Source organism: Phoenix dactylifera, chromosome 1 (genome assembly GCF_051530095.1).
Source record: "Phoenix dactylifera cultivar Ajwa chromosome 1, Ajwa_hap1_PhDact_Kaust_v1.1, whole genome shotgun sequence".
NCBI lineage: Eukaryota > Viridiplantae > Streptophyta > Magnoliopsida > Arecales > Arecaceae > Phoenix > Phoenix dactylifera.
The window spans coordinates 15018407-15028194 of NC_143190.1; the positions used below are offsets into that span (position 1 = coordinate 15018407).

Sequence of the window (9788 nt, forward strand, 5' to 3'; positions counted from 1 at the left end):
CCAGCAGAATACATATGCATTTATTTTATAGCCACGAGGTAATCCCAATAGAACTCAACCTCCCAACATTTTATTCCCAGAATGACGTAAGACTTAAACACGTGCATGCCGTATGAGCAGTAATAGTACACACTTTGTGTATTATTGCCGCTTACCTCAAGCAACCACTGAAGCAAACGAAAACGAAATCCCTGCAACCCCCAACCACCTAGAATAGACAAACCACCCATTTGAACAATGAAGAGGAACAAGCCTTCTATGGACAAACCACCCATTTAAAAAAAGAAGAGGAACAAGCCTTCTACCAAATCCTGTGACATATTTATTCTTTTTTTCACTTTTTTTTTCTTGTATGATGTGCACGTATGTACAAAATATCACCCTCACTCATCCAACAGATTGAAGTCATACTTCTAATTTTCTTTTGGTAAGCAAATAGACATGATGAGAAAGAACTAGGGCCATATGAGAAGCAGCTCATTAATCTTACTCATCGAACATGGGAAGCTACATAACATGCAACTCGAACGACACCTATATGCGTGTATAAGTATCTATGTACATCAGAACCTCACTCATTGTCCCTTTCCTTTTTAGCTGCTCCACTTTTCTACGAGCACACGAACCCTCATTGCTTCAACCTCAATGGCGGAGGGTGCGACTCCACGAGGATCGACCAGAGGACGTGCACATCTTCGTATGGGCATGACTTCACATCCTCATAGAGGATGTATATCCCTCTATCTATCAAAACAATAACAAGAACAACATTAGAGAATTGCTAGGCTATGTAAATGGGTGCAAGAAACAGTGATTATTAGAAAAGTTAACCATAGATTACCTAAAAGAAAAATAGAACAAGAAAAGAGCAGCTAACCACAAAAGAATAAGAGAACAGTAAAATGCATAAACAGAATCTAAAAGGTTTTCCACTGATAGCATAGCATGCTAGAAGAGGATTTGCATGGTGCATTAAGAGCAAGAGGAAGTACGATTGGAGAATGGAGACAATGCAAATGCGATTATCCAAAGCTGATATCAAAAGAATAGGATACAGAAGAACATGACACCAGAATGGCAAGATGCTAAACATTATAGGTAACTTGGAGTGCAGCTGAACATACTCTTCCTGTGAGCAGAATGCATGCGAAGCCACAGCTTCTTCAGTGGGGAGATGAGGTACTGAAGCCACCCCATATGGAGGAGTGGGAGGTGTTATTGTTTCATCGATGGGGTGAATGATGAGTGAGGGTGGGGAAATAGGAGGGAGAGGGGTGGAGAGTAAGTGGCTATTGGTTTGCTTTAGGCGTGGGTGAAGTCTATTTCACTATACCTCCTGCCACATTCAACTCCCTTGCAGGCCAATCATGGAAAACATTTTCTTTTGGTATTCTGTCACTTTCCACCTCAAACACTTCCCTCTCAAGCTGTCCTGCTAACATAGAATCTCTTGCCCTCTATACTATAAACAATAGACAGATAAGCCGGGCTTATATTTTCTTACAGTTCAAGACAAACAAAAACTCTCTTTCTTCCTACCTTCTGTATGATATCAACTCAGCCCGTATGACCTTTTTTTGGCTCCTATTAAATCTAACTTGTGCAGGTGGTCCACCATCTCATAATTTGTCAACAAAACAAGCGAAGGGTCCCTCGCAAGGAGGCCCATTATTAATTTTGAGACACTGATATTTCACAGTAGGCCTGGCCATGGAGTCCGTCGGCAAAGAATATGTGGCACCGGTGAGATGTCCGTGTTTTGGTGACCATGACTCCGCTTGTTGTGCCCAAGGGAATGACAATTAATAATATGTAAGCAGCTGTTACAACATCGTTATAATGGCTAATACACAACATTGAACTAAGATGAAGGCAAAAAATTGTGGAAAATATTAAAAAAATACCTCGAGAAGAGCATCTTTTTTCACTTGAATATCTTGATTTGCCATCCGATTCTTACATATTATTGCTAGATTGTCTTTTCTGTTTGCATCCTTGTCTGTCTCTGAGATTTCAATGGTCTTGGTGGGACTGGAGTTTTAAAATCCTGGAAACTCATAATGATACAAATGTTGGCCCTTATGACAAAATAATAATCAATCTGAACTCGTATAATTTGACATTGAAGCATGCGGGAAAGCTAGAACTGGAGATTTCTGCATACAGTTTAGGATAATCTCTAAGAAGGATCACGATTATCCTCTGGTATTCAAGGCATGACGGTAGACGATTGTAACCTGGCACAGTAAGTTGCTGCCGATCCTCTCCCAAGATACAAGCCCTCTTCTTAAAGTGGTAGCATTCAATAGGAGGTTCAGGACCTGAATGTCCACTGGCAGCTACCCAGAGCACAAGAAATATTAAGAGGAAGAAAAATATTAGAAAAGATGGTTAGTGCATTTGAAGTTAAACTTCCAAACTGGAGTTCACAATGCAGGCCTCCAATTAGTTGCATGAGCATATAACTAGCTGTATGTCTAATGAAAAGAGTTAAGGGGCTTAATCAGAGTAAAAAAACCTATGTGGATATTAACAGAGCCAGTAGCTCTATAGGTCCTTAGAACACTACAGACTACACCAACATGTATGCTCTGAGCACACCATGTCTCACTCATGGCATTTGTCCACACTCCATAGGACAAAATCTTGAACCTAGAAACAAAAGATCATAGAAGAAACATGTCACAGAGTTCCAATTGCTAAAGGCAGGGCAGACCAATCACTGCATATTAACTCAAAAAGATAATAGAACCTTTTAAGACACACATGCAGGTCATGAAAATACAAGTTTAAAATGTTTGCAACTCCAATCCCATGGTCATTGCCCTTCATATTTTACACAGCAAAACCAGAAATGTCACCTGGCTGAATGACCATATCTCCACAAGCCTAAAATATGAGGGTTTTTTGAAACAAAAAGTCATGATGCAATTAATATATGTTCTGTCAATTTCAAAGTTTAGCATTGTTCCTATCATCTTGGGGTGGAAATAAATGTCAGAGGAGATGGAAAAACAGCCTAAGGAGGTATGTGGAGACATTCTTGTTGGAAGGTGCCTTCTGAGGGAGAAAGCCAACAGTATGATAATGTACTATAGGGGCAAGGATACTACACAGGTTTGTTTAAGGATTGTCATAAATATTAATGTTTTATTAATGTTTATTGAAAGAAAGGTCTGCGAAGCCAGTGGTGAAAGGTTCCTGAAGGTAGGAAGCCTTAGCCTTCCTTGTCCTCTACTTCATCTCCCTTTCTCCTTTTTTTTGACCCTAAAAATCTTGTTTCACCCCCCACCCCCACCCCCCACCCCCCACCCCCAACCCTTTTCTCCTCTTAAATGATAAAAACCCTAGCCTGGGCATGCAGGTATCTGATATAGCCTATTGCAAGCAACATCTATTGTGCCGGTACCGGTACCAGACCCCGGACCGATTGCCCAGTGGCACGGGTTGGTACGGCCTCACGGCGTGCCATGTCGTCCCTGTATCGACAGGGTAGAAGAGGGGAGAATGGGAGAGAGAAAAAAAGAGAAAAGGGGGATGTCGGCAGAGAAACTCTGCCCATGGAGGGCAGGGGCTCTCTCTCTCTCTCTTTTTCTCTTTTCCTTCTTCTCCCCCTCCATCCTGGTCCGCTGCCAGTACGGCTCGGGACACCCGGAACCGAGCGGTTTGGGAGGGTTTCGTCGACTATGATTGCAAGTGTAAGTCCCTTAAGCACATGGGCCTACTATCCTCAGGCGGTAGCCCTGGCCTGCATTAGCTTCGAAAGTCACCGTGTCACCATCACTACTGGAAACAACATATCTTTATCCAAAGATGGCAATCCTTAAGTTTGCCACCATTCAAATACCTTTGTCTCTCATTTCAATAGCTATTTCCATCTTCATACCAAGTTCTTTTCAGGTAGAACCTTTCCGGTGACTAATGCCTTTGGTAACCAAAAAGGAAACACCCACTATCTCATATCACCTCTTAAGCTAGATGTTGAAGTTCATCTCCATTATACATGCCTTTTAATTTTCTCCACACAACCAAGAGGATTTAATTTTTGCTTAAGGGAACGAATAAAGTGGCATCTGAGTTTAAGATGATTCCGGCATATTGAACTTTTCTGTCTTTCCACACACATTTTGAGTAGTGCACGACACTACGCAACCCCTGCTCATATCCCACAAGTCCAATGCTATTACATATATAATGGCCATAAAAAGTATAATACATGAAAAGGAGTAGTCGGACAAAAATTGAGCAAATACTTGCAATCAAGCTTTTACAATTTTTCTCTGAACATGAAGTTCAAAATTCTCTTCCCCAAAGAAAATTATCACTTCCAAAAGCAAGTATTTCCGCTGATATCTTCATTTCAGGCAGCAAGCATGTATACAAACAACAAGGATTGCCGAATTGGTGTCGGTAGGCATACCGGTCCGCCGCCGGACCGGTTCGGCACCAATACAGATCGAGCCGAACCGGTACTGATTAGGACTGAACCGAGCCGATACCACTGGTTTGGCCTGATTCACACATCCAAAAAAATTTGGAACCGATCGAACCGACCAATTCGCACTGGTTCCTAGCCGGTATCGGCCTATACGGGCCGATACCTTTTTTAGCACCGAACTGGATCGGTCAGAGACCAGACTGGTTCAGTATGGGCTGAACTGGCCCGTACCGGCCGGTTTAGCATCCCTTGATACAAACCTTTCAGAAAGACTGTAGGATAAAATTGTACATCACACCTGTGAGTAACCCATTTGATGCCATCAATGGCAAAAGAGATCTTATCAAGGAAATTATCTTTACCTATTTATTCTCTTAATAATGTCTATTACGACATGCAGATGTAAAAGTGAATATTTGTAAATGCTTGTAATTGGTTGTCCACAAGAAGGAATAGCCCACATATGTATGCGAACTGCAGTTGCCAATGAGCAGCTCAACAACCAACAAATAGAAGCAACCTTCTGAACGAAAATCTCGATCCTTAGTCACTTCAATCTGATTTTTGGTTAAAACACCACCAGATGAGGTAAGCTTCTAGAAAGCATATATAAATATTACATGCTAAATATGATCAACATACCATAACATTCTTGGAATCATTTTTTTAACCCTTTTTACCCTTTTTCTCAAAGGCTAAATCATCAAAAGAAGCATTCTCAAAACGTTTTCAAAAGTAATCCATTTAGATATTCTTAGGTATGTCATTCCCTACTTCCCAACCTTCCATACGAGAACAAATTTTGCACCACTCCATTGCCATAATGGTGCAATTCTATGGCTCCTTGACGTCCAACTCTATCTCAATCAGTTCATTCTGCTCAAGTGTTTGTTTCAGAGTCATCAGACATCCACCTTAATGTCTGTGTGTTTGTAACACTCATCTTGTGTATAATCATCCCTTTTGGTTAACCTGCAAGCCTCGAATATGTATGAATATAAAACATAAGCATCGTTGACATTAGAAATCATGCCGAGCTTTGATCTTCAACTAAGCCCCCAAACTCTGCCCATGTTCTAAGTTTTCAAAATTGTCCTTTTATATCAGACAGGATGCCTAGGCACATAATTTCATGGAAAATATAAAAATAGATTCCTTGGGGTGTATTAGTGGGCTCATATTCTTGACATTTTAACTGAAACAATGGGTTCATTTTCTTGATATTTCAAGTGAAACCATTCTTTACGGAAAAAATAAAAGAAAACATAAGAGTTAAAAGGTAGTGATAATAAGAAGAAAATGAAATGAAGCGAAAGTACATTTAAAAAAAATAAGAGATCCCAGAAAATTCAAAGTGATAGCAGAAACAAGGAGTCACAAGTGATGCATAGATCTACCAAACTCACACTGTCAGGAAACAGAAACAGTCAACACAAATAAACATATACAACTGGCAAAGCAAATTGCAGGGAAACCAAGAACCAACCCAAATAACAGTGAAAAAGTGACCAATAGTTACACCTGCCATCTGCTAAGAGAGCAAAATACTCCACATGCCACCCACATATAGACCAAGAAAGCATGGCCAAACAGCAGGATGAATCAAACAGAAGCAGTGAACTATCACTAGCAGAGTTTATTTTGTCTTCAACAAGGTCATCAATTACCTCATAGACTTTCCACAAAACCACACCTACCAGATGATGTTCTACATCATTTGGAAGCAAGCATATGGATAAGTCCCTTAGTTTGTTGAGGAAAATGCTTGTAGGAATAGGACATGACTCACAAACAACGTGCTTTTTGTGCTTTGCACTCAGCACCAGATTCTCGTGCGTTAATACAACTAATAAGAGGATTGTGCATGAATCACAATCTCAATGCCTTATTAACATTATTATATTACCATATTCCTGGGTGCTTCATGGCTTAAAGATGGCCATGCAGTTGAAACAAAGACCAATATGTTGGATATATACTCGTAAGTGAAAAAAAGGAATTTATAACAGCATAATAAAAAACTATCCTTCAAACATAAGACTGAGAGGCTGTCTGAATCACCCTCTGTAATACCAAAAAGAAAAAACAAAAAAATATCAAGTGGCTTGTATAAGGACCATGAGTTAAAAATGTCATCCATGATCTTCAAAGACAATAAGCATAGGCATACTTTGTTATATGTGTTTGGTATGGGTGTCAGGTGGGGGTGTGTGTCTCAAAAGCAGATCCATCTTATCTCCAGATCTTAAGACACAAGGACTCCACTAAATGGATCTTAAGATATGTGTCCAATCCTGCCTCGAGAATTGGGTGCGGGTAACAGGACATGTATTGCAACACCAAATTATATCTATAAGTGGAAGCTGTCCATCACCAATCTCATCTACGGCTGCAATTTGGGCAGGCCAATCTGAGCCAAACTCAAACTATGGGCAGGATCGGACAAATTGTCCAAACCAGGCCAGCCTTGGGTTGGCAAATTCCACCATAGTCCACAATTGCACCCATATGGGGGTTGCAGTGCTAAAGTATGAGTATGTTGAAGAGCATCGGATTAGTAATTATACAATATATAATAAGTGACAAGAATTTAAAATGCAAAGAAAGGGGGGGGGGGGGGGTCACATATGTAAAATGAGAAGAAACAGTAGAATAGGAACCAAAAGGTGGGAATTTGCTGCAAAGCTATATTGGAAACACTTATAATGATAGGAAAGAAATGAGGGTCACCATGAAGGGGCAAAAATGATCCCCGGTACTCAAATAAATGTAAACCTGAGATTCTACATGCTTAAAATTCAAAACATGAAAGAAGACAGGCTTACATAGAACTGGAAATCCAAAAGAAGAAATACAAGCAGGCTTAATCCAATCCTAATTAGAGAATTTCAAGAGGAACTAACATAAACTAACATAAGTATCAAGGTGATGGATAAATTTCAAAGGAAAATGCCATTATAGGAAGAAAGATTATCACAAGTACAAAACGAGCCATTTGGAAATGTTCGATCCTAGGTATACCAAATTGGTACTAGGCATTGTACCAACAATCGACGACTGGTTTGGTATGATACTATGTATGTACTATACCGAGCCGAGGCATAGCAGAACCAACGGAGGGAAAGAGAGAGGAGGGAAAGTGAGAAGGAGATGGAGGAAGAGAAAGGAAGAGATAGGAGGAGACAGAGAAAGAGGCCTACCGACCCTAGCTATGGAGCCATCTTTGTTGTAGAACCCTAACCCTAGTATCGTCATCATTGCGGAGCCATCGTCACCGCGAAGCATCGAGAGAGAGGAGAGGGGAGAGGAGAATCAAGAGAGAGGGAGAAGATCAGGCCGCTGCGAAGGGTTTTAACTAAAAAAGGATTTGGTTCAAAAACTGGATCAACTGGCCGAACCTTCTCGATAACCGACCGGTCTGATTTGGTATGCCCCGAACCCATTTGATTTGGGATGGTTTGACAGTCCTTGATTTGTTCTAAGACATATCATTAGAGCAAAATTAAAAGGATGTTTGCAATTTTACGGATGATCGCTAATTCATCTTTTTCTTTTTTTTCTCTTGGACAAAAATCCAAATTAAGAGATACAATGAATACATGATCAAGTTCAAGGAGAATAGAACAAGAGAAGCAACTACGCTATTTGAAATCTTGGAATAGTTTGACCATGAGAGAAGAACTTTAGATTTTGCTAAAGGTATATTTCAGATTTTATGTATATTATTATGAAATTAATTTTTACGCCTCTTAAAATGAGCTGATTAAGTTGGGATGTCATATTAGTACAACGCTTTTGTTAAGTTGTGAATTGTAGGAGTGGATTAGAGCTCTTTTCTAAAGAAGCCTTATTTGTGTGATGCATTCTATTTTTGATTTCTCAAGTTTATTTTCATGACAATTAAGTAAACTATTGACTTTAAAACTATTGACTTGAGTGACAAATTTAAATGAACTCTGAGGATTCGATTTGAATTTAAACAAATTTCTCAATATACATAGTGATGAGTCTGCATGCTACTTTAACCCCATGTGATTACCCTGAGATTTTAAGGGTGATGACTTGCTGAGTCAAACCTTTTTATTAATGTGCAATGTTTAGCACTCTTTCTACCATAATTGTATAGATTTCATAGGAATTTCACATATCTACCTAGAGCCAACAATAATTCATCATTATAATCAAAACCATCTCCTAGATTGAAGTTACCTTCCCTATTCTTCTCTTCACGATCAGTACACTATCCAGCAAGTCCATTTTATCACTGAGTTTCCTCAAATGCCCATTGCCAACATTCCCAAAGGTTAAACTCTAAAGTAGCTTGACCAAATTATAATCCATATATTTAAATTATTTACTTTACCAGAAAACCAGAACCTTATTATTTTAGCTCAAGTCCCTTAGATCTCATGGGTTTTTATGTCTAACCATTATCAGGTTCTTCAGGTTTAAAATATTTTTATCCTAGACCTTCTTCAACATATATGCTTCCCTTTCTTGCATTAACTTCGAAATCAATATCTAGGGTTCTATCTTCACTATTGGCAAAATGAATCAACAAGTTATGTGGAAGATCTGCATTACCAATGAAATCCTCTTGCAACTTACAGAATAACTTGGAAATGATAGTTTCCGCAACTTGAAATATTAATCTAGCAGATGATTTGGTGCAGAACCCAAAATCAAGCTGCTAATTTTCACATTGAAGAGCCTTTTTTTTTCCATCATATCTACAATTATATAGAAGCAACATGGATCATCACTTCCACAACCATACTTGCACCAGGTTGTTGACCTAAATTTGCAGCCCTTGTTCCATTTCCTTGAGGTTCTCCTGACCTTGGGACCATCTAGCTGCCTCCATGCCACATCAGCTTCTAAACCTTGCCCTTCTTCATTCCCCTATCAGCATTTAAAGATCTCTTCCACAAGAGTTACTTTCTTCCCCGCTTCATGTGGTCAATATTTGTGTCTTGTTTCATGTTAGCTCTGTAGCCTGTAAATCTGGTATTAAATATTTGACTGTAACCTAATATTGAAGTATTAAAACGCGCCTGACAAGCTAATTTGTGGTCAGTCAAGCTACTCCCTTTACACTCAACTTTGTTAAATTATTCATCTCACTACAAGCTTATGGGTTTAAACGTCCACCTCAGCATTTCAAGGATGCTCGGACAGTCAGCCGTCAGCCTCAAAAATCTTAATGAAAATAGAGACTCATTTTGGGTTGCTGTCATAAACATGAGGTATCATCATGGTGATGGTCAGCTTCTAAACAATGCCTCTTGCTACCATGTTTATTTGTATCTTCATCGGCATCTAGAAATCATAGCTTCCATTCATTGGCCTC

The 9788-nt window shown here is 39.5% G+C and overlaps 1 long non-coding RNA gene across 1 annotated transcript; it reads right to left on the reverse strand.

Moving 5' to 3' along the window:
• Positions 1-274: 274 nt before the first annotated feature.
• LOC148715068 (uncharacterized) lies at positions 275-1893 on the reverse strand. The gene is made up of 2 exons (XR_015982262.2): positions 1125-1893; positions 275-744 (listed from the first exon to the last, which is right to left on the reverse strand). It is a non-coding gene; the product is annotated as an uncharacterized LOC148715068 (long non-coding RNA).
• Positions 1894-9788: the final 7895 nt, after the last annotated feature.